This window comes from Hyperoodon ampullatus (assembly GCF_949752795.1).
Source record: "Hyperoodon ampullatus genome assembly, chromosome: 9".
NCBI classification, from domain to species: Eukaryota; Metazoa; Chordata; class Mammalia; order Artiodactyla; family Ziphiidae; genus Hyperoodon; species Hyperoodon ampullatus.
The window spans coordinates 56,952,592-56,977,201 of NC_136922.1; positions in this window are offsets into that span (position 1 = coordinate 56,952,592).

Genomic DNA, 24,610 nt, shown 5'->3' on the forward strand with positions numbered 1-24,610 from the left:
AGGGCAATTGCTTCCCTGAAGTAATTTTTAAAAAATTATTTCATTGAAATATAGGTGATTTACAATGTTGCGTTAGTTTATGGTGTACAGCAAAGTGATTCAGTTATATATATAAATTACATATATAAAAGAATATATATAATAGATATTCTTTTTCATATTTTTTTCCATTATGGTTTATCACAGAGTATTGAGTATACTTCCCTGTGCTATACAGTAGGACCTTGCTGTTTATCCATTCTTTATATAGTACTTTGCATCTGCTAATCCCAAACTCCCAATCCATCCCTTTCCCACCCCCTTCCCCCTTGGCAACCACAAGTCTATTTTCTATGTCTGTGAGTCTGTTTCTGTTTTGTGGATAAGTTCATTTATGCCATACTTCAGATTCCACATGTAAGTGATATCATATATTTGTCATTCTCTTTCTGACTTAGTTAACTTAGTATGATAATCTCTAGGTCCATCCATGTTGCTGCAAATGGCATTATTTTATTCTTTTTTTATGGCTGAGTAGTATTCCATTGTATATATATGCCACATCTTCTTTATCCATTCATCTGTTGATGGACTTTTTTTTAAATTTAAATTTTAGTTAATTTTTTGGCTGTGTTGGGTCTTCATTGCTGCACGTGGGCTTTCTCTAGTTGTGGCGAGCGGGGGCTACTCTTCGTTGCGGTGCGCAGGCTTCTCATTGTGGTGGCTTCTCTTGTGGGGTACGGGCTCTAGGCGCACAGGCTTCAGTAGCTGTGGCATGTGGGCTCAGTAGTTGTGGCTTGCGGGCTCCAGAGTGCAGGCTCAGCAGTTGCGGTGCACGGGCCCAGTTGCCCCAAGGCATGTGGGATCCTCCCAGTCCAGTGCTCGAACCCATGTCGTTTGCACTGGCAGGTGGATTCTCAACCACTGCACCACCAGGGAAGTCCCAAATCTAGTTGTTTTTGACTTCCAAGTCCAGCAGCCTCCAAAGTTCATGCTCTTTCTACTATACCTCCTTACCAGCAGGGTTAGATGCAATACTTAAGCATTCAGTAAATTCCTATAGTCTTACTGTCTGCCGTGTCTCCAAATTGTTAAAATCTGGGCTTTAATCAGCTCAATGGAAACACAAATGTGAACTCCAAGTTTTATTTAATCCATTTGGGATGAAGCTTCATGTGGTATGTTTGATAATGTAACTCATCCCCCTTCTGTCAAATATAGGAGAGGAAGCTTGGGGGATGGGTGTAGAAGGAAGGAGGGGCACAGGGTGGGAGAAAAGAGGGGAAAAGAGACAGAGAAAATATACTCGTTAGGTAGCACAGGGTATTATACCCATTATCTTGTAATAACCTATAATGGAGTAAAATCTGCAAAAATACTAAATCAGTTTGTTGTACACCTGAAACTAACACAATATTATAAATCAACTATATTTCAATTTAAAAAGAAAAAGAAAAAAAATTGTTAGGGAATGGCTGGAAGGAGAATGGAGTTTTCCAGGAAGGGCACTGGTTGTTTTCTATGGGAAATGGCTTAGAGCTAAAGGCCAATAATGAACAACAATGAGCATGCAAAGCTGAAGAGAGTTTAGTATTGTATTTTTTTTTCTTGCTTTTTTTTGTTTTTTGCGGTACGCGGGCCTCTCACTGCTGTGGCCTCTCCTGCTGCAGAGCACAGGCTCCGGATGCGCAGGCTCAGCGGCCACGGCCCACGGGCCCAGCCGCTCCGCGGCACGCGGGATCCTCCCAGACCGGGGCACGAACCCGTGTCCCCTGCATCGGCAGGCGGACCCTCAACCACTGTGCCACCAGGGAAGCCCCTGTATTTTAAAATTTTAATTAATTAATTTTTGACTGCGTTGGGTCTTGGTTGCTGTGCGTGGTCTTTCTCTAGTTGCAGCGAGTGGGGGCTACTCTTCATTGCAGTGTGTGGGCTCCTCATTGCGGTGGCTTCTCTTGTTGCAGAGCATGGCCTCTAGGCGCTCAGTAGTTGTGGCATGTGGGCTCAGCAGTTGTGGCTTGCAGACTCTAGAGCGCAGGCTCAGTAGCTGCGGCGCACGGGCTTAGTTGCTCTGCGGCATGTGGGATCTTCCTAGACCAGGGCTTGAACCCGTGTCCCCTGCATTGGCAGGTAGATTCTTAACCACTGTGGCACCAGGGAAGTCCTAGTATTGTATTTAAAGATTTTTTTTTTTAAAGTTTGTGTTGCATATGGAGATATTTTCAGCTTTATCTCACGGACCTCTGAATACCAGGGCAGACCAGTTGGTAGGGGCTGGGCTAGATCTGGGATTTACTGGGTTGCAGTAAAATTTCGAAGAGTTTCCTTCTTCTCTCTGTCAGATCCCCATGTAGTCATACAACATAGCTGAGTAAATCAATTGCTGCACACTAATGATGCTTGAGGTATTCTCTGTTGAATTTTATAAGGGTACATTTGAGTATGCGGTATTCTAGAAATTAATCATTCAGAGCAGAATTTTAGACTTCATGGTAGACCAGTTTGAATTAACACAGCTATATACATTGGCAACACCCACTATGTTGTGAGCAAAGATGGCCCTGCCTGTATTCTAAGATAACTGCTTCTTAGGGGAAATGCTGGATTACAGAGAGGTTTTCTTATACTATCTCCTTCTTGCAGTGCATCCTCTATGAGAGGTGAGAAAGTGAGCTAGATAGAAGTGTACAGAAAGGGAGAAGAAAATACAACTGACTGTTTCCTGAGAAGCACTCATTAGTACAGGAAGAGTCACAGTAAGTGTCAGGAGAGAGATGTAGGCCATACGTGGGACCCTTGGGCAGAATGGCAGCACACGCGTGGTCCCTATTAGCTCCAGTTCATGGGCCGTCTGATATCACAGGCTCATTTTCCCAGGGCCATGACTGAGAATGTAGTTCATCTTCTGTTACTAGAAACATGCAAACATTTCTCTGTAGCTGCCACCAGAGGGGAGATCAGAAGCTGCAATCCACAGAGGACCTCCTTTCAGTGTCAGAAGAACTCTGCCTCTGTGGCATGTCTGTCTTCTCCATCCACATCAGAACACCTGACCAGGAGGACTGGATCTTGTTTTTTGGGTTTTTTTTTCCTGTCTCATTTTGACAGGCTCTTCAGGGTTTGGATGGATAACAGTCTTGGTTTTGCTGAGGTTACAGGAGCAGGGATTAATTATACCTCAGAGCTTTACATCTGTTTTTACCAGCAGGACTACCCCCTAATACTGTATATGTGTGTGTGTTTGTATATCTTTTTCTCTTAACTTGCTTCTGGAATGTTGCTGATTCCACTCATCTGAGTTTTTCAGTCTGATTACTGACTCTTCCTTTTCACAAATACAGGGTTGAGGTTCTCTTTAATCGGCAGTTCTTTATCAGTAGATAGAATATGAGAAATGGACCGGGAGACAGGCTATCCCTGCTACACTCTTAGTTCAGATAATCTTATCTGCATCTAGTCCCTGGCATTTGCTGCTTCCAAGAAACAAATTGGTCAGTTTTCTGGCTTTTATTTTTTTCACCTTAAATAAAATCCTTTCCCTTTGTGATAACTAGCTCCTGGCAAATGGCAACTATGACTGAATCCACCAGTCCTTTGATGTGGTAGCTACAAAAAAAAGGAACGGGGTTACTGATTTTTCCTCTTCTAATAGGTCTAAGCAAGCCGTAATGAACCCACATGGATTTTGAAAAGGACCTCACAGAAGTAGAGGGGAAATGGAAGTGGAGCTGAAAATGTCAAGTTTAGCTTTCTTGTTGATGAGTCTTTATCTTGAGATGCCTTCTTGCAGCCACCTGGGTCAGGATGAGGCAGGCTCTGGCAGAAAGCTCTGGCTCAGCCTCTCGACCAGCCCACCCTTAGAAATGTTCCTTGACAAAGTGGCAGTGGACGTGCTGCCCCTCATCACTCTCAGGGCACCAGACAGAAGTCAGGAATTAGACAAGGGGAGAGTGTTTTTTTGTTTGTTTTGTTTTTGTTTTTGTTTTGCGGTATGCGGGCCTCTCACTGTTGTGGCCTCTCCCGTTGCAGAGCACAGGCTCCGGACGTGCAGACCCAGGGGCCACGGCTCACGGGCCCAGCCGCTCCTTGGCATGCGGGATCCTCCCGGACCGGGGCATGAACCCGCGTCCCCTGCATCGGCAGACGGACTCTCAATCACTGCGCCACCAGGGAAGCCCAACAAGGGGAGGGTGTTTTTGTGTTTCTCCCCCTCGCTTGTGGACTCCTGGCATCGCATGTTAGCCTAGGCCCAGATACCAGCTCCACAGGCAGTACTCTTTTCCCCCTGGGCCTAGCGTGGGGTGGGACGGGACATCACGTTGCCAGCTTCAGCTTTGCATCCAAGCTCAGAGGAGCTGACAGTGCTGACACGAGTGAAAGCTCTTTCTCCACATCTGATTATGGAGCAGAAAGCCCATGCTGGCCTCCCTCTTGAGCACCGCTGGGCATAGTGAACACCAGGGGTTCACCAGGGGTTGCTTGTTTGAGCTGTTTCACATCAGATTCAAGAGCCTTGCTTCCCTGACATTTCTCAGGCTCACTTTGCAGTCTGAAGCCTCCTGGTTTTAGATCAGTGTTTTATGAACACTGTTTCTGGGCTTTTAAAATTTCAAAGGACATTGAGATTGGGTTATGTGACCTTTTCCTCTAAGCTGCCTCATGTCAGGTCTCTGGCTGCTTGTTTTCTTTCTCTTTTTCTGTGTCCCCTCCCCCCACATCTTCTAACTTGGGTTTCTCTATTATCTTCCTAAGCATGACACTGCTTCTTTCAGTAGAAATAAATAAATAAATAATGCATAATTTCCATTTTATAAATAATATATACTCAGGCTAAGGCAAAATAAATTTGTTAAAATTTTTATTGAAATATAGTTATTTACAGTGTTGTGTTAGTTACAGGTGTACACAAAGTGACATATATATATATAGCTATATATATATAAGTATATGTAGTTTTATCTATATAGATGAAACTATATATAGTTTTATGTATATAGATGAAACTATATATATAACTACATATATATATAACTATATATATTCTTTTTTTTTTTTTTTTTTTTTTTTTTTTTTTTTTTTTTTTTTGCTGTATGCGGGCCTCTCACTGTTGTGGCCTCTGCATTGTGGCCTCTCCCACTACAGAGCGCAGGCTCCAGGCGTGCAGGCTCAGCAGCCATGGCTCACGGGCCCAGACGCTCCGCGGCATGTGGGATCTTCCCAGACCGGGGCACGAACCCGTGTCCCCTGCATCGGCAGGCGGACTCTCAACCACTGCGCCACCAGGGAAGCCCCTATATATATTCTTTTTTGGATTCTTTTCCATTATAGGTTATTACAACATGTTGAGTATTGTTTCCTGTGCTATAAAGTAGGTCCTTGTTGGTTATCTATTTTATATACAGTAGTGTGTATATTTTAAAGCCAGACTCCTAATTTATCTCCCTCCTTTCCCCTTTGGTAACCGTAAGTTTGTTTTCTATGTCTGTGAGTCTGTTTCTGTTTTGTAAATAAGTTCATTTGTATCATATTTTTAGGTTTCATGTATAAGCAATATCATATTATATTGTCTTTGTCTGACTTACTTCACTTAGTGTGATAGTCTCTAGATCCATATAAAAACAGAAAGAATTTTTTAAAAATCCATAATTTCATCATCAAAAATGACCCTCTCCTTTCTGAATCTTTTTTACTAAACAGGCTAGATACTGGTATTTCATTCATAAACATAGACTTGTCAAATACTTGGAGGCAAAGGCAGCTTTATAACCAAGAGAGACAATGTGTACAGTGGAGAGTGTAGACTGATCTGGGTTTGAAACTCATTGAGGCTCAGTCTCCTCATGAGTCAAGTAGGAATAATAAAATATGTTGTGGGGAATGTTAAGTGTTGGAGTAAAAGCTGTGCAAGGGCAGCCTTTCATAGAACACATGTTCAACAAATGATGCAACGATAACATAATTTTAAAAGTAGTATAGTGTCTTTGGGCTGTTGAGTGAAGTGCAGGCAATGGAGGCACTTAGGCCTGGGGCGAGGGAGAAGCGTAAGGAAGAAGCCAGCTGGGCAGAGTTTTCAGAGCACATCTGGATTCCACCCAGCTGGAGGCTCACTTTGCTGCTGCAGAGACACTATGTGTGGAGCCCTGAATGCTGCTTTATCTGACAAGTCTTTCCTGACAATTCTTCCCATGAGGATCAGGGAATCCCTTCACCCTCTCTATTTCTGCAGCACTTTGTAGCTTCATTAATGGATCTATCACATTATAAAGTCATTTAAAAATTAATATCTGGATCCCTCACCTACCTGTGAATTTCTCCAGGGTAGGGATAACATCACACTCATTTTGTATCCTCAGAGGTGTCCAGCCCAGTGATTGTTAGATATGGGGATAGATGGATATGTCCATGTGTAATGCACATTATCATCAGTGCATTAAAGCTTTGCTGACTGAGAATGCTTGGGGGCAACAGAAATATGTACGTGGGTTTCTTTTTTGCAGGGGTTGGGGCAGGTACAATGGTACAACAGAAAAAAAGGAGAACAGACTCTAGAATGAGAGATCTATATCCCATTTAGATGAATCTTCCATATGTACACACAAACATTCCTTTTGGTTGCAGCCCTCATTCAGTATTTCTGAAAATCTATAGGGATTCAGTACTTCTTAAACTTTTCCAGGGTAAAATACCCCAAGGCAAAAGGGAGTGCTTACTGGCTTGGATGGGGTTGGGGAAAATGGGGGCTGGAGTCAGAACTAAACTTGCCTGCAGCAAGCTCACACTTTTTTTTTTTCATTTAATCTTTATAATTCATGGACACTCTGCATTAGACATTATATCTAAATTGTTTTTATACCAAATTATGTTTTAAGTTACTTTCCATTTTTTCACATCATTTCCCCCAATTCAAATCTCTCAGTAAAACTGACCTTTAGGAAGATGTGCTGTATTTATGCCTTGACTTGGTACTCCCCATGGCCTCTCCATGTCCCATGACCAGGTAGCTTTGGGGGAGAGGGATGCCCAGTACATGGTGTACTTTCCTGCCATAGTAAATGCAAGTATTTGATTATTTGAGAACTGAGGATGTTATGCCCCCGGTGACCAGTTCTCCCTCCTGAAGACTTTTGACATATGAGGCACAACTACAGAAATGAAACTAATAGGCTTGTATGATTTCTTGGGAAATCTGTCTCCTTGCTTTTTATTCTACTGTATGGCTATGTGTTGCATCAGTACTGATTCCATCTTCTTTGAACTATGTTGTTTGTTATGGGACCATCAACCTGTTGACCTGTACTTTTTTATAATTTTCTTTCTTCTCTTAGGACATCAAGAAAAAAATGTGCTAACTGTAAGTTTTAAGGGTTCAAGTACAAGGAACTTGTGTCATAGAAGCAGAGCGTGACATTGACGTACACTTAAGTATGATGTTAGCTATGAGTTATTTATAGATACTGTTTATCAGGTTAAGTTCCTTACTATTAGTTTGCTAAGTGTTTTTATCATAAAAGCAATATTGGGTATTGTCAAATGCTTTTTGTGCATCTATTAAGAAGATATAAGAGTTTGTTTTTATTCTATTAATATGGCATATTTCATTGACTCTCAAGCTTTCATAGCCATATGATACTTGCCCCCATTGTAGGGTGCATGCTCTCCTTCTCCTTGCCTGAGCCTAGAGATTGAGCCTCTGAGAAAGTTCTTGACATTGCTCCAATGAGGCCCTCCTACTGGATCCAATCCCCAGTAGCAGGTGAGTGATGGAGCACATTCTTACCTACAGGGTGATAGTGCACTATCACAGATCCCGCCTAAAGGTTGCTACTGTGCCCTTTTATTCCTATCCCAGAGAAGTGTGGTATGTGTATTAATAGAAAGGCTTAGTTTAGATAAGCTAGGTAATTTCATACTGGATTATCTTTTGTTGTGTTCAATAATTCTATAATATGCATAATTTGAAAAGGCTACAATTGGTAGGTAGGCTTCTACATCATTGTGTCAAAACCAGAGGAGTGAATGAGGGAGGGTCACTACAGGTCTTACCCCTTGGTGTTGGTATAATGTTTCTCAGGTCTCATTCAGAATTTTCTTCTGAATCTTAAAGTTTTAAATACAGTCTATCCTTTTGCATTTAAATGAATTCCCTCTCTCTTTCTTTATTCCTATTGTTCTTCTTTCCTTCCTTTCAGAATCTTCATTATTCAGCAGTCATTTATTGAGTACCCACCTGTGAGTGGGCTACAGATGTATAGAAACTACCATGACCTCAGTTCACTACCTCAGCATCCAAGGGAGTAAATGGAGGTAAAAAGACACATAACCAGAACAGCAAGATAAATATTTTGACAGTTTCAAGCACAGAATTCCCCGCACAGAGGAGGAACTTGTGGCCTGGCTGAGGGTGGGAGGATGTAGGTGAGGAATCTTTCTGAAGGAGGTGATGCTTGACCCAACAGTTGAAGGTCAGGGAGGATTCATCTAGGTGAAGAAGGAAGGACTTGGTCAAGGACTGCAAGGGAGGGAACATTATGTGGAAAGGAGCGGGAGTTGAAACAGCATGCGTGACTAAAATTGAGTAGATGAATCTGAGGAAGGAGGAGAGGGTGATGAGACTAATATGCATGCAATGAGGAGAGAAACAAGAGATCTAAGTGAGGAGACTGGCAGGCAGCAGGCTGCTGTGGTCAGTGGGGAAGGAGAGATGTGCTGGCCAAGGGCACCAAGCTGGGCCAGAGGAGAAGGGGTACCTGACAAAGCCACCAGCTGCTGTTTTCAGTTGTGGCTCAGTACTTTACATTTTGAGAACTTGAGGATTTATTCAGAATTCTGTCACGTATGGAATGGTTTAGAATTTTGGAGAATTTGAGAAAGAATAAATATGCTGCTGAACTTTAAGGAGAACTAAATAAAGAACAAAGCAGCAGGAAGCACTGTGTGCAGAATAAGGATGGGGTTCTTTTTTTTCATAAGGGTGCTGGGCATGAAAGTTCCAAATGGCAATTTATTTTCTTTATATACAGTTTCCTCCGAAATATTTGTCTGTCAGGCTGTCAGAAGTGAACACAGTTGCAAAACGAGAGACTAACTTAATTTGAAGTCTTAAAGAGTTTTTCTTATCTTCCTGCCTCTGACTCAACATAGCTGTTTTCTCTAGGAGTGAGTAAGTTTTAGGGCAGAGCCTTTTGGCACCTGAGATATCTAACTGCTAACTCACCTATTCAGACACTTCGAAGCATTTATTATGAAAACTGACATTTCAGCTCAGTCTTTTCTGATGTGATGCGAAAACCTGAGGTTTTCTTGCAGCAAGTACCCAAAATAGCAGCTAGCAATGATATGTTTGTGCAGTTATTCATATTCTGTATCTTTGGGGATATACATGACTATAATGAATAAACATAAAGCATGTATAGAGATGGGTTGGTGAATTTTTGAGGAATAATTTTTTTTATGGGTGTAGGTATACCTAACTTTACATTATAAGGTTATTCCCCCCATGTGTGTGTAAATCAAAGTTTCAAATAAATTGAGTCGTTTTCAAACTTGCTAGTAAAGAAACTTCATGGGTAAATGATTTTACAAAGTGAATATGCATTCATTTTTCTTTTATGTCATATAATTTCCATATATTGGTCTTGCTTAAAGAAGGAGTAGTCCTGAAACGACTGAAAACCAAGGGTGAAAAACCACAGAAAGGCTTTAAGCTTATAGGGCAGCACTCTTCCAGACTCTTAACAAATGCACACTTTTTTTTAGGACACCCGTAAGGCTAAAGAGAATTTGGAAGGAATCAGGTCATTGTGTTCTGAGGCAGTGTTTCTCCTCTTTACAGATGTAAACTTGATTCTAATGAGGTGAGCTTTAGGCTTCTCTATAGGGCTCCTCCTGAACGTTGAGATATTAACAGCTTGGGCAGAGAATAAGGAAAAATGAAAGCAGTCGTTAATGTGACCCAAGGACTAGGGCTTTTGAGGGAGTGATGAGGTTTGTAATAAGCACATCCAACTGAATTATATAATGGCTGAGGTGAAAGAAAGTAGGCAAGTTAGAGCCTCCAAAGAACTTATTCTTATTTTCAGGGAATATGGGGATTGAGAGTGGAGAGGTATTATAATCACCTTCCAAACTGCAAAATTTCTTCTCCTCAAATATTCTGCTATGTCTCTGTAAGGTTTGTGTACTCCACCCCCCAAAAAAGAATCCTTGCTGGAGTCTGTGCAGTGCTGTTACCGACAGAGTTTATTATCTTCCTTGGGTGTATTGGGGCAGAAAAAGATGTTGAAAGACAGAGCTCTGAAAATATGAAGATTCTATTAAGGTCAGAAGGACAATGTTTATCTCAGTCTGTACTCTACTTTGAGACAGGACTAGAACTTTTGTAATAGGACTAGATGGAGTCACCAATAATTTTGAAATCTTGAGGGCTAGAAGCAGTGTCTGGGATGAAGTAATAGCTACTTAAAAATTGTCAGCATTTTCTCTTTTCCTAGAGATGGAAGTCTGACTTGTCTTTTTTTAAAAAATAAATTTATTTATTTTATTTCTTTCTTTCTGGCTGTGTTGGGTCTTTGTTGCTGCACGTGGGCTTTCTCTGGTTGTGGTGAGTGCAGGCTACTCTTCGTTGCAGTGCATGGGCTTTTCATTGCGGAGGCTTCTGTTGCAGAGCATGGGCTCTAGGCATGTGGGCTTCAGTAGTTGTGGCTCGTGGGCTCTAGAGCACAGGCTCAGTAGCTGTGGCACACGGGCTTAGTTGCTCTGCTGCATGTGGAGCATCTTCCTGGACCAGGGCTCGGACTGTGTTCTCTGCATTGGCAGGCAGACTCTTAACCATTGCGCCACCAGGTAAGTCCCTGACTTGACTTCTGAGGGTAGATTTCTCCTTTAACGACAAAAGCAACACTTGAATAGGCCTTCTGGTTATGTAAAGATAAAGGCAAGAGCCTATTTTGGAGGGAAAGGTTTAATGCAGCCAGAAACTAAACTGCTTCTGTTTGAAGTAAATGTCTAAAGTAAACTGTGAAAATGAATGTCATCTTCAGTTGGGTGGAATAGCAGAATATTTTGATTGGGAGCATAAAATGGTTTTTCCTTTGAAAGGACCCTGAAGAAGGAGATTTGGGATGTGAATTATTGGTAGAAGACTTGGCAACAGGCTGCAGATTAGATACTAAGGAGAGAGGGTGATGCCCAGAGTTGGTGAGGCTTGGCCTGTGGACCTGGGGCATCCGAATGTGACGTTCAGGCTGATGGTTTCCGCTCAGTGCTGTAACGGCCTTTAGTGCTGCCCAGCTCTCAGTGAGATTTTTGTTTATTCTTCCTGCCTGGGTGCTGAGGTGGGCCTATGCCTGTGTGGGGTCAGGCAGCATCGACAAAGAGTGGCCTGGAAACAAGTCCGAGGAGTGAGCCAAGGTGGCAGCATGGACACTTTCTTTTGTGTCTTCCCTGGAGACAGGACCTTTTGCTCCAATACCACGTCCAGCCCTGGAAAGAAGGGATTTTTGTCCTCATCTCAATGTAGGGCTTGTCTCTGTGAATCCTAATTTCCTGTCCTAATCAACCTCTTCCCAGGATGATTAATAACAATAACATCTATTTCGTTCAAGGGAAGCCCCTCTCCCACTTAGAACAATATGGTTGGACCTGAAGACCCAGATGAGAAAAATCAGAGGGGAGACTGACTCCCCAGGTGGATGAAGTGAGTTACCTGGTGGGCTGTTTGGTCCCTGTTTTTAATCTATCTTACCAAGGTCTTGAGAGCAGGGGATTTCTCCTTTCTCCTCTGTCCAAGCCAGTGAGTGGGGGACAGTGACTTGACCAGCTTTACCTTCACCTCAGGTTGCCTATACTTGAGTTGATTGTGAGGAAGTTAGCCATTTGTCTTCCAACCTAGCTTTATTTGTAATAAAGATAGTATCTTGTGCTCCATCTGTGCCTCTGCCATTTCATTTGTTTTATTTCTTAATTGGTTCAAGATCCAGACAGGAAAAGGGAATCTATTAGGCTCTCTCAAAGCCCCACAAGTTCTGCCAGTGACTTGCTCTGTAAATTGGGGCAAACTACTTTGTACCTCCATTTCTCCATCTGCAACTGGAGCCATAACAATGACAGCTGGATAAGGGTAAAAGAAAGTGCCATAAATTACTCGCCGAAAGATGTAACTGCTGGCCTCACCCCAGTGGTAGTATCATAATCATTGTTTGGCAACATTTCTAACTCGTATTCAAAAATTTTGCTGCTATGACACATTGATTCATTTTGGCTGGCACCATAGGCTCCCATCTGCTCTGAGTGGTGTAATTGTTCTCAGTCATCAACATTAAGCACCCAAAGCTAATTCATGGGGAAAGGTTGCAGCACCATGGACCGAAATTCAACTTGTCTGTCAATTTGCTCCTGTGGAAAGGGGTCCAGGCACTCAGCATGTCACTCCCTCTCATCTTGGGAATTGATCACAGTCTGATCAGGTATTCAACTGTAGCTTTTCATGGCTACCAGTAGGGACAACCCTTCTACTTCTGCAAAGAGAACTTTGCCCTGAGTCTCAGAATGAAATCAATTGTTGGATCTCTGTTGCATACACATTGGATGTGCTGTTTTTGTTACTGGTTGGTCTGGGTTCAAATCCTACTTCTACTCCTCATTAGCTACGTGACCTTGGGCCAATGACTTAACCTCTCTGAGATGACATTTCTTCATCTGTAATATGGGACTAATACCTACCTTGCAGGGTATTGTGAAGATTAAACTTAATTAGCTAAGTGAAGCACTTAGCACAGTTATATGACTGATCATAAATGCTCAGTAAATGGTAGTGATTATTTTCCCTGGAGTACCTGTTCTTTGTTAACAGGGCAATTATGAAGACTAATGATTTCTTCTAACTTCCTTCATATGCATTTCTAGTTCTTTGGAAGCTTGCTCCTCAAATTATGGTCCTTAGAACAACCAGTATTTATGAACTGCAGAGAAAATACATGTTGCTAATAAAGCATCCTGAATGCTAAAGCATTCTGGTGTGTGATATTCAGGTTCATTTTTGCCAGTGCCAGGTTAGGTGTTGATGCAGCCAATGCAAACAGTATCCTTGCTGAAGGAATTTCATGAAAGCCAGGCTTGATGGAAATTGCATGTTAAAAATGAATTCCCAAGAGCAAACACTTTTTTTTTTAACATCTTTATTAGAGTATGATTGCTTTACAATGGTGTGTTAGTTTCTGCTTTATAACAAAGTGAATCAGGTATACATATACATATATCCCCATATCTCCTCCCACCCTCCCTATCCTACCCCTCTAGGTGGTCACAAAGCACTGAGCTGATCTCCCTGTGCTATGTGGCTGCTTCCCACTAGCTATCGGTTTTACATTTGGTAGTGTATATATGTCCATGCCACTCTCTCACTTTGTACCAGCTTACCCTTCCCCCTCCCCATGTCCTCAAGTCCATTCTCTAGTAGGTCTGTGTCTTTATTCCCATCCTGCCCCTAGGTTCTACATGACATTTTTTTTAAAAAACTTTTTTAGATTCCATATATATGTGTTAGCATACGGTATTTGTTTTTCTCTTTCTGACTTACTTCACTCTGTATGACAGACTCTAGGTCCATCCACCTCACTACAAACAACTCAGTTTCGTTTCTTTTTATGGCTGAGTAATATTCCATTGTATATATGTGCCACATCTACATACCTCATTGTAGTTTTTTTTTTTTTTTTTTTTTTTTTGCGTTATGCGGGCCTCTCACTGTTGTGGCCTCTCCCGTTGTGGAGCACAGGCTCCGGATGCGCAGGCTCAGCAGCCATGGCTCACGGGCCTAGCCGGTCTGCGGCATGTGGGATCTTCCCGGACCGGGGCACGAACCTGTGTCCCCTGCATCGGCAGGCGGACTCTCAACCACTGTGCCACCAGGGAAGCCCTCATTGTAGTTTTGATTTCATTTCTCTAATAATTAGTGATGTTGAGCAGCTTTTCATGAGCTTATTGGCCATCTGTATATCTTCTTGGAGAAATGTCTATTTAGGTCTTCTGCCCAATTTTGGATTGGGTTGTTAGTTTGTTTTTAATATTGAGCTGCATGAGCTGTTTATATATTTTGGAGATTAATCCTTTGTCCGTTGGTTCATTTGCAAATATTTCCTCCCCTTCTGAGGGTTGTCTTTTTGTCTTGTTTATGGTTTCCTTTGCTGTGCAAAAGCTTTGAAGTTTCATTAGGTCCCATTTGTTGATTTTTGTTTTTATTTCCATTACTCTAGGAGGTGGATCAAAAAAGATCTTGCTGTGATTTATGTCAAAGAGTGTTCTTCCTATGTTTTCTTCTAAGAGTTTTATAGTGTCTGCTCTTACATTTACGTCTGTAATCCATTTTGAGTGTATTTTTGTGTATGCTGTTAGGGAGTGTTCTAATTTCATTCTTTTACATGTAGCTGTCCAGTTTTTCCAGCACCACTTATTGAAGAGACTGTCTTTTCTCCATTGTATATTCTTGCCTCCTTTGTCATAGATCAGTTGACCATAGGTGCGTAGGTTCATCTCTGGGCTTTCTATCTTGTTCCAGTGATCTGTGTTTCTGTTTTTGTACCAGTACTATATTGTCTTGATTACTGTAGCTTTGTAGTATAGTCTGAAGTCAGGGAGTCTGATTCCTCCAACTCCGTTTTATTCCTCAAGACTGCTTTGGCTATTCGGGATCTTTTGTGTCTCCATACAAATTTTAAGTTTTTTTGTTGTAGTTCTGTAAAAAATGCCATTGGTAATTTGATAGGGATTGCACTGAATCTGTAGATTGCTTTGGGTAGTATAGTCATTTTCACAGTATTCTTCCAATCCAAGAACATGGCATATCTCTCCATCTGTTGGTATAATCTTTGATTTCTTTCATCAGTGTCTTATAGTTTTCTGCATACAGGTCTTTTGTCTCTCTAGGTAGGTTTATTCCTAGGTATTTTATTCTTTTTGTTGTAGTGGTAAATGGGAGTGTTTCCTTAATTTTGCTTTCAGATTTTTCATCATTAGTATATAGGAATGCAAGAGATTTCTGTGCATTAATTTTGTATCCTGCAACTTTACCAAATTCATTGATTAGCTCTACTAGTTTTCTGGTGGCATCTTTAGGATTCTCTATGTATAGTGTCATGTCATCAGCAAACAGTGACAGTTTTACTTGTTCTTTTCCAATTTGTATTCCTTTTATTTCTTTTTCTTCTCTGATTGCCATGGCTAGGACTTCCAAAACTATGTTGAATAATAGTGGTGAGAGTAGACATCCTTGTCTTGTTCCTGATCTTAGAGGAAATGCTTTCAGTTTTTCACCATTGAGAATGATGTTTGCTGTGGGTTTGTCGTATATGGCCTTTATTAGGTTGAGGTAGTTTCCCTCTATGCCCACTTTCTGGAGAGCTTTTATCATAAATGGGTGTTGAATTTTGTCAAAAGCTTTTCTTGCATCTATTGAGATCATATGGTTTTTATTCTTCAGTTTGTTAATATGGTATATCACATTGATTGATTTATGTATATTGAAGAATGCTTGCATTCCTGGGTATAACCTCACTTGATCATGGTGTATGATCCTTTTCATGTGCTGTTGGATTCTGTTTGCTAGTATTTTGTTGAGGATATTTGCATCTATGTTCATCAGTGATATTGGCCTGTAGTTTTCTTTCTTTGTGACATCTTTGTCTGGTTTTGGTATCAGGGTGATGGTGGCCTCATAGAATGTGTTTGGGAGTGTTCCTCCCTCTGCTATATTTTGGAAGAGTTTGAGAAGGATAGGTGTTAGCTCTTTTCTAAATGTTTGATAGAATTCACCTGTGAAGCCATCTGGTCCTGGGCTTTTGTTTGTTGGAAGACTTAATCACAGTTTCAATTTCAGTGCTTGTGATTGGTGTGTTCATATATCCTATTTCTTCCTGGTTCAGTCTCAGAAGGTTGTGCTTTTCTAAGGATTTGTCCATTTCTTCCATGTTGTCCATTTTATTGGCATATAGTTGCTTATAGTAATCTCTCCTGATCGTTTGTATTTCTGCAGTGTCAGTTGTTACTTCTCTTTTTTCATTTCTAATTCTATTGATTTGAGTCTTCTCCCTTTTTTTCTTGATGAGTCTGGTTAATGGTTTATCATTTTGTTTATCTTCTCAAAGAACCAGCTTTCAGTTTTATTGATCTTTGCTATTGTTTCCTTCATTTCTTTTTCATTTATTTCTGACCTGATCTTTATGATTTCTTTCCTTCTGCTAACTTTGGGGGTTTTTTATTCTTCTTTCTCTGATTGCTTTAGGTGTAAGGTTAGGTAGTTTATTTGAGATGTTTCTTGTTTCTTAAGGTAGGATTGTATTGCTTTAAACTTCCCTCTTAGGACTGCTTTTGCTGCATCCCATAGGTTTTGGGTCATTGTGTTTTCATTGTCATGTGTTGCTAGGTATTTTTTGATTTCCTCTTTGATTTCTTCAGTGATCTCTTGGTTATTTAGTAGTGTATTGTTTAGCCTCCATGTGTTTGTATTTTTTACAGATTTTTTCCTGTAGTTGATATCTAGTCTCATAGCGTTGTGTTTGGAAAAGATACTCGATACGATTTCAATTTTCTTAAATTTACCAAGGCTTGATTTGTGACCCAAGATATGATCTGTCCTGGAGAATATTCCATGAGCACTTGAGAAGAAAGTGTATTCTGTTGTTTTTGGATGGAATGTCATATAAATATCAATTAAATCCATCTTGTTTAATGTATCATTGAAAGCTTGTGTTTCCTTATTTATTTTCATTTTGGATGATCTGTCCGTTGGTGAAAGTGGGGTGTTAAAGTCCCCTACTATGATTGTATTGCTCTCGATTTCCCCTTTTATGGCTGTTAATATTTGCCTTATGTATTGAGGTGCTCCTATGTTGGGTGCATAGATATTTATAATTGTTATATGTTCTTCCTGGTTTGATCCCTTGATCATTATGTAATGTCCTTCTTTGTCTCTTGTAATAGTCTTTATTTTAATGTCTGTTTTTTCTGATAGGAGAATTGCTACTCCAGCTTTCTTTTGATTTCCATTTGCATGGAATATCTTTTTCCATCTCCTCACTTTCAGTCTGTATGTGTCCCTAGGTCTGAAGTGGGTCTCTTGTTGACAGCATATGTACGGGTCTTGTTTTTGGATCCATTCAGCCAGTCTGTGTCTTTTGGTTGGAGCATTTAATCCATTTACATTTAAGGTAGTTATCGATATGTATGTTCTTATTACCATTTTCTTAATTGTTTTGGGTTTGTTATTGTGTTTTCCTTCTCTTGTGTTTCCTGCCTAGAGAAGTTCCTTTAGCATTTTTTTGTAAAACTGGTTTAGTGGTTCTGAATTCTCTTAACTTTTGCTTATCTGTAAAGGTTTTAACTTCTCTGTTGAGTCTGTATGAGATCGTCGCTGGGTAGAGTAATCTTGGTTGTAGGCTTTTCCCCTTCATCACTTTAAACATGTCCTGCCACTCCCTTCTAGGTTGCAGACTTCATGCTGAGAGATCAGCTATTCACCTTATGGGGATTCCCTTGTATATTATTTGTTGTTTTTCCCTTGCTACTTCTAATATTTTTTCTTTTTATTTAATTTTTGATAGTTTGATTAATATATGTCTTGGTGTGTTTCTCCTTGGATTTATCCTGTATGGGACTCTCTGCACTTCCTGGACTTGATTAACTATTTCCTTTCCTATATTAGGGAAGTTTTCAACTATAATCTCTTCAAATATTTTCTCAGTCCCTTTTTCTCTTCTTCTTCTGGAACCCGTATAATTCGAATGTTGGTTCATTTAATGTTGTCTCAGAGGTCTCTGAGACTGTCCTCAATTCTTTTCATTCTGTTTTCTTTATTCTGCTCTGCAGTAGTTATTTCCACTATTTTATCTTCCAGGTCACTTATCCATTCTTCTGCCTCAGTTATTCTGTTATTGATCCCTTCTAGAGAATTTTTAATTTCATTTATTGCATTGTTCATCATCGTTTGTTTGCTCTTTAGTTCTTCTATGTCCTTGTTAAACGTTTCTTATATTTTCTCCATTCTATTTCCAGGATTTTGGATCATCTTTACTATCATTACTCTGAATTCTTTTTCAGGTAGACTGCCTATTTCCTGTTCATTTGTTTAGTCTGGTGGGTTTTTACCTTGCTGCTTCATCTGCTGTGTGTTTCTGTGTCTTCTCATTTTGCTTAACTTACTGTGTTTGGGGTCTCCTTTTTGCAGGCTGCAAGTTGGTAGTTCCCATCGTTTTTGGTTTCTGCCCTCAGTGGCTATGGTTGGTTCAGTGGGTTGTGTAGGCTTCCTGGTGGAGGGGACTAGTGCCCGTGTTCTAGTGGATAAGGCTGGATCTTGTCTTTCTGGTGGGCAAGTCTGCGTCTCGTAGTGTGTTTTGGGGTGTCTGTGACCTTATTATGATTTTAGGCACCCTCTCTGCTAATGGGTGGGATTGTGTTCCTGTCTTACTAGTTGTTTGGCATAGGATGTGCAACACTGTAGCTTGCTGGTTGTTGAGTGGAGCTGGGTCTTGGTGTTGAGATGGAGATCTCTGGGAGATCTTTCACCGTTTGATATTACATTGAGCTGTGAGGTCTCTGGTGGACCAATGTCCTGAACTCAGCTCTCCCACCACAGAGGCACAGGCGTGACTCCCGGCTGCAGCACCAAGACACTTTCATCCACACAGCTCAGAATAAAAGGGAGAAAGAAAGAAAGACAGAGAGAGAGAGAGAGAGAGAGAGGGAGGGAGGAAGGGAGGGAGGGAGGGAGGGAGGAAGAAAGAAAAAGGAAATACAATAAAATAAAATAGTTATTAAAATAAAACATAGTAAATAATTATTAAAAACAAAAAAATTTTAAGTAATAAAAGAAAGAAGAGAGCAATCAAATCAAAAAACAAATCCACCAATGATAAGAAGTTCTAAAAACTATACTGAAAAAAAATCCAAAAAAACGGAGAGACAGAACCGTAGGACAAATGGTAAAAGCAAAGCTATACAGAGAAAATCACACACAGAATGCACATACACACTCACAAAAAAGAGAAAAAGGAAAAAATATATATATATCATTGCTCCCAAAGTCCACTGCCTCAATTTGGGATGATTCGTTGTCTATTCAGGTATTCCAGAGATGCAGGGTACATCAAGTTGATTGTGGAGGTTTAATCTGCTGCTCCTGAGACTGCTGGGAGAGATTTCCCTTTCTCTTCTTTGTTCGCACAACTCCCGGGTCTCAGCTTTGGATTTGGCCCCGCCTCTGCATGTATGTCTCCTGAGGGCGTCTGTTCTTTGCCCAGACAGGACGGGGTTAAAGGAGCAGCTAATTCGGGGGCTCTGGCTCACTCAGGCCGGGGGGAGGGAGGGGCACGGATGTAGGGCGAGTCTGCGGCAGCAGAGGCCGGCGTGACATTGCACCAGCCCGAGGCGCGCCAGGCGTTCTCCCGGGGAAGTTGTCCCTGGATCACGGGACCCTGGCTGTGGCGGGCTGCACAGGCTCCCGGGAGGAGAGGTGTGGATAGTGACCTGTGCTCGCACACAGGCTTCTTGGTGGCAGCAGCGGCAGCCTTAGCGTTTCATGCCCGTCTCTGGTGTCCATGCTGATAGCCGTGGCTCGCGCCTGTCTCTGGAGCTCCTTTAAGCGGCTCTCTTAATCCCCTCTCCTCGCGCACCAGGAAACAAAGAAGCAAGAAAAAGTCTCTTGCCTCTTCGGCAGGTCCGGACTTTTTCCCGGACTCCCTCCCGGCTAGCCGTGGCGCACTAGCCCCTTCAGGCTGTGTTCACGCCGCCAACCCCAGTCCTCTCCCTGCGCTCCGACCGAAGCCCGAGCCTCAGCTCCCAGCCCCGCCCGCCCCGGCAGGTGAGCAGACAAGCCTCTCGGGCTGGTGAGTGCCGGTCGGCACCGACCCTCTGTGCGGGAATCTCTCTGCTTTGCCCTCCGCACCCCTGTTGCTGTGCTCTCCTCCGCGGCTCCGAAGCTTTCCCCCTCTGCCACCCGCAGTCTCCGCCCACGAAGGGGCTTCCTAGTGTGTGGAAACCTTTCCTCCTTCACAGCTCCCTTCCACTGGTGCAGGTCTCGTCCCTATTCTTTTGTCCCTGTTTTTCCTTTTTTCTTTTGCCCTACCCAGGTACGTGGGGAGTTTCTTGCCTTTTGGGAGGTCTGAGGTCTGCCAGCGTTCAGTAGGTGTTCTGTAGGAGTTGTTCCACGTGTAGATGTATTTCTGATGTATTTGTGGGGAGGAAGGTGATCTCTGCGTCTTACTCTTCCGCCATCTTGAAGCTCCTCCCGCAAACACTTCTTAATGCAAATAATTTTAAAATAATTTAGTCATATTGTGGAAATAAGGAATCTTGGGTAAAGAGACTAAAATTTCAGGAAGTAGAAATGAGTTGGCAATTTGTGTGTGTGTGTGTGTTTGGTCAGTTGATCTTTCCTGTCTGAGGTACTTGGTTAGGATAGGAATAGCAGTGCGAAAGTATTCTGGGCTCTGCTCTCAATGAGTTAATCAGCAGATAAATAATTAGAGTGCAGTTGGGGAGTGAAAACAATATATATCTGGAAAGTTGTAGCTTAAGATGCAGGCCAAATGGGCCATCCTGATGATGAACATTGTTGGAATTCTGCACAGGGGCTATCGCTTCTCAGTGGGTCACCTCTGATTACAGCAGCCTCCTTGCTGGGCTTGGCACACATGTCAGGCAAGCTTCCACCTCAGGGCTCTTCGCACTTGCTTTTCTCAATGCCTGTAATACTCCTCCCCAGATGTCTGCCTGACTTTCTCCCTCACCTCCGCAGGTCTCTGCTTATAGCACCCTTCTCAATGAGTCCTTTTCTGACTCTTCTATTTAAGATGACACCATTGCCCACCCTCCACTCCCTATTCTTCTTTCCTACTGACTTTTTTTTCTGTAGTACTTATTATCGTCAAGTGCATGGTATGTGTTCTCTCATTCATTTGTTTATTTTCTGTCTTTCCCACTGGAATGTAGATTCATGAGGGCTGGATTTTTGTTTGTTTTGTCCCATGTTCTACCTCTAGCCCTTAGGATAATTCCTGGCACACAGTAGAGGCTCAATACATATATGCTGAATGAATGGTTACTTTACATGCTCTCTCTCTCTTATTTTAATAGAACCCTGCAAGGTGATTATTATTTGCATTTTGGAGATGGAGAAGCTAAGTCATGGAGAGGCCAAGTACCTGTCCACAGTCACAGAAGCTAATAAATGGTAGAGATGGGATTTGAATCCAGCCTCTGATTTCTCCCTGAGCCCCAGGTTTGTATATGACTGCCTGCCTGGTGAAATGGTAGTGATACCATATGAAACTTACGTGCTTGTGGTATCAGAAAGATCTTTGCTCCTGAAACCTTTGAAATTTCCTGAGTGGTAGGGGTAATAGGAGGGTCTTTTGTTGTAATGAGGCAATTCTACCCCAATCTCCAGGGAGGGAAGAGGGGATAGAGATTGATTCACAGAGCTGGTAAACACATGCATGTGCTGGGAGAGTGGTGCATCGCAACTCCATGAGGACATAAGCTCCTGGGACCCTTCTGAACCTCGCCCTGGGTGCCTCCTCGTCTGGCTGCTTATTTGTACCCTTTGTAATAAGTTGTAAATGTAAGTAAAGTGGCTTCCTGAGTTCTGTGAGCTGTTCTAGCAAATTATGGAACCTGAGGAGGGGGTTGTGGGAACCCTGATTTATAGCTGGTTGGTCAGAAGTATAGGTGACTTGATACTTGTAATTGGCCTCTGAAGTGAAGGCAGTCTTGTAAGACTGAGTCCTTAAACCTTTGGAGTCTGATGCTAACTCCAGGTAATTTGTGTCAGAATTAAATTGAATTGTAGGACATCTAGTTGGTATGGGGCAACTGAGAGTAGTGTTGTGAAAGAAACCACATAGTTGGTGTCAGAAATAAAAAAAACACTCAGTACCCAAGACAGAACTGTGGATTCTCAGTCATACCCCCTCGATTCTTCCCTGTTTCAGAAAACGTCACTTCCACCCACCCAGTTGCTCAAGCCAAAAACATTGGAGCCATTCACAAGTTCTTCCTTTCATTCATTCCCTCCATTTGATCCACCAACAAGTTTGGCCAGTTATACTTCCAAAATAATCCCCAATCCAGACACCTCTTCCCAACACTGCCCCTGGTACAAACTGCCATCATCTGGCATCTGGATTATTCCAATAGTCTCCTAAATCAGTCTCTCTGCCTCCTCAATTGCCCTTATAGTTCATTCTCTACATCACAGAATGAAAATGGCAAGACGCTGTGCATTACACATGCTGGCAAGATGAACAGGACTCCTACTTTCATGGTGCAGTTCCTTGGATGCTCTTAACACATCCTTCATGGTATTGCTTTCTCTGCAACGACATCATTATTCCAACTTCTAACTTTTGATGGTATCTAACTGTAGGCTGCTGAGTAAATTTTCAGGACTTCTAGCCAAACTGTCCTTTTTAGATGGGCCCTGTGCCTTGTTAACTTTGGAGGGTCTCATCGCATTTCTGTTACAAACCCCTAAGGACTGACTGGCTAACCGTTGTGTGGGCAGGGCCAGTGCCTTTAGTGGAGTAGGGAATATTTTTTTTTTTTTTTTTTTTTTTTTTTTGTGGTATGCGGGCCTCTCACTGTTGTGGCCTCTCCCGTTGCGGAGCACAGGCTCCGGATGCGCAGGCTCAGCAGCCATGGCTCACGGGCCCAGCCGCTCCGCGGCATATGGGATCCTCCCAGACCGGGGCACGAACCCGTATCCCCTGCATCGGCAGGCGGACTCTCAACCACTGCGCCACCAGGGAGGCCCGGGAATATTTTGATTAGTAATTAAACATTTCAGTTTGTTCTTTAACTTTATTACTTCGGTATTATGGGGCTAGAAGTAAGTGTGTGTGGTGTGATGGAGATTGGGGAAAGATGTGGAGAAGAGAAGAAAATAAATTCTTCTCCATAAAGAAGGATGGGATTTGGGGTGAATAAGAGGCTGGCTTGGGCATGGCTTTATTCTTTGATGCAGAGTGCTCACGAGTAGCTGGTGAATGTCATTTGTGCATGGGCTCTCATGGCTGGGGTGGGAACTCCTGTGGGGCTGATTTTCCAAAGCACTTTCATAATTGCCTAGTTCTTCACAGGCCTGGCCCATGATGTGAAGAGAGACTCTTTAGTACATTTCCTGAAAAGGGCAGAAGCCCAGATAGGCTTTCGTTTATTGGGTGGCTTACCTGGATTTGGTAAATCACCTCTAACTCACTTAACTGACCCTGGAGAGGTAAAATCAGTGGTTCTCAAACCTGGCTGCACATAATCATTTAGGGAGCTTTGGAAAATATCCACCTCAAGAGAATCAGATTGAATTGGTCTGGGTAGACCTGGGACTCAGTACTTTTAAAAATTTCCCCAGATGATTGTGATACGCAGTGTGGGATGAGGACTGCTGGTCTAAGCAGTGTTTCTCAAATGTGTCTGATGGTTAGAATTACCAGTAAAATTACCAGAGAATGCCTGTAAAAAAATCCAAATTCCCAGACCCTTCCTTGGTGACTCAGATCCTGCATGTGGAGCATAGAAATCCTAATATTTGACAGGAGCCCCAGGTAGGTAAGTGCTACATTTGTGAGTTCCTAATAGGAGGAGGCTTCGGAGTCCTTGGGTTTGGCTCACAGAGCAGTTTTTTTTTCACGGGCCTCTCACTGTTGTGGCCTCTCCCATTGTGGAGCACAGGCTCCGGATGCACAGACTCAGCGGGCACAGCTCATGGGCCCAGCCGCTCCGCGGCATGTGGGATCTTACCGGACCGGGGCACGAACCTGTGTCCCCTGCATCGGCAGGTGGACCCTCAACCACTGTGCCACCAGGGAAGCCCACAGAGCAGTTTTGAAATTTCAATGCTTTGCTGAAAACAGGTTTTGAAGGATGACGCTTTGTTAAGTTTATTAAATTTATGTTTGGAGGTGATATATGTACAGATCACTTATGTGGTCTGGTTGTATCCTAGTTAGCATGTGGAAGTAAACATTTCTAGATGCAGGGCTGTGATAGGCGTGAAAATGGCTCCCTAAAAGATATCCACACCCTAATCCCTGGAACCTGAAGTGTTTACTTTACTGGGGAAAAGGGTCTTTGCAGGTGTGGTTTAAATTAAGGGTCTTGAGACGAAGAGATTATTTTGAATTATGCCATCACAGTTGTCCTTAAAAGAGACAGAGCAGAGTGAGATCTGACATACACATTGAAGAGAAAGCAATGTGAAGACGGAGGAAGAGATTGGCCACAGCCAAGGAAGCCAGCAGCCACCAGAAGATAGAAGAGGCAAGGAACAGATTCTTCCCTCAAGTATCTGGAGGGAGTGTGGTCCTGCCAACACCTTGATTTCAGCCCAGTGATATAGGGACATCTGGCCTCCAGAACTGTGAGAAATTAAATTTCTATTGTTTCCAGCAATGAAATTTGTGATAATATGTTATAACAGCCAAAGGAAACTAACACAGTAGGACTTCTTAAAATTTACAGTGCATATGAAAACCCTAGGAAATGGGGTGTAACTGGAAATCTTATTCAGTGTGTCTAGGGTGCTGCCCTAGACGTGCCTGCATTTCTAAGAAGGCTCCCAGCTGATGCTGATGTTGCAGGTCTTTGG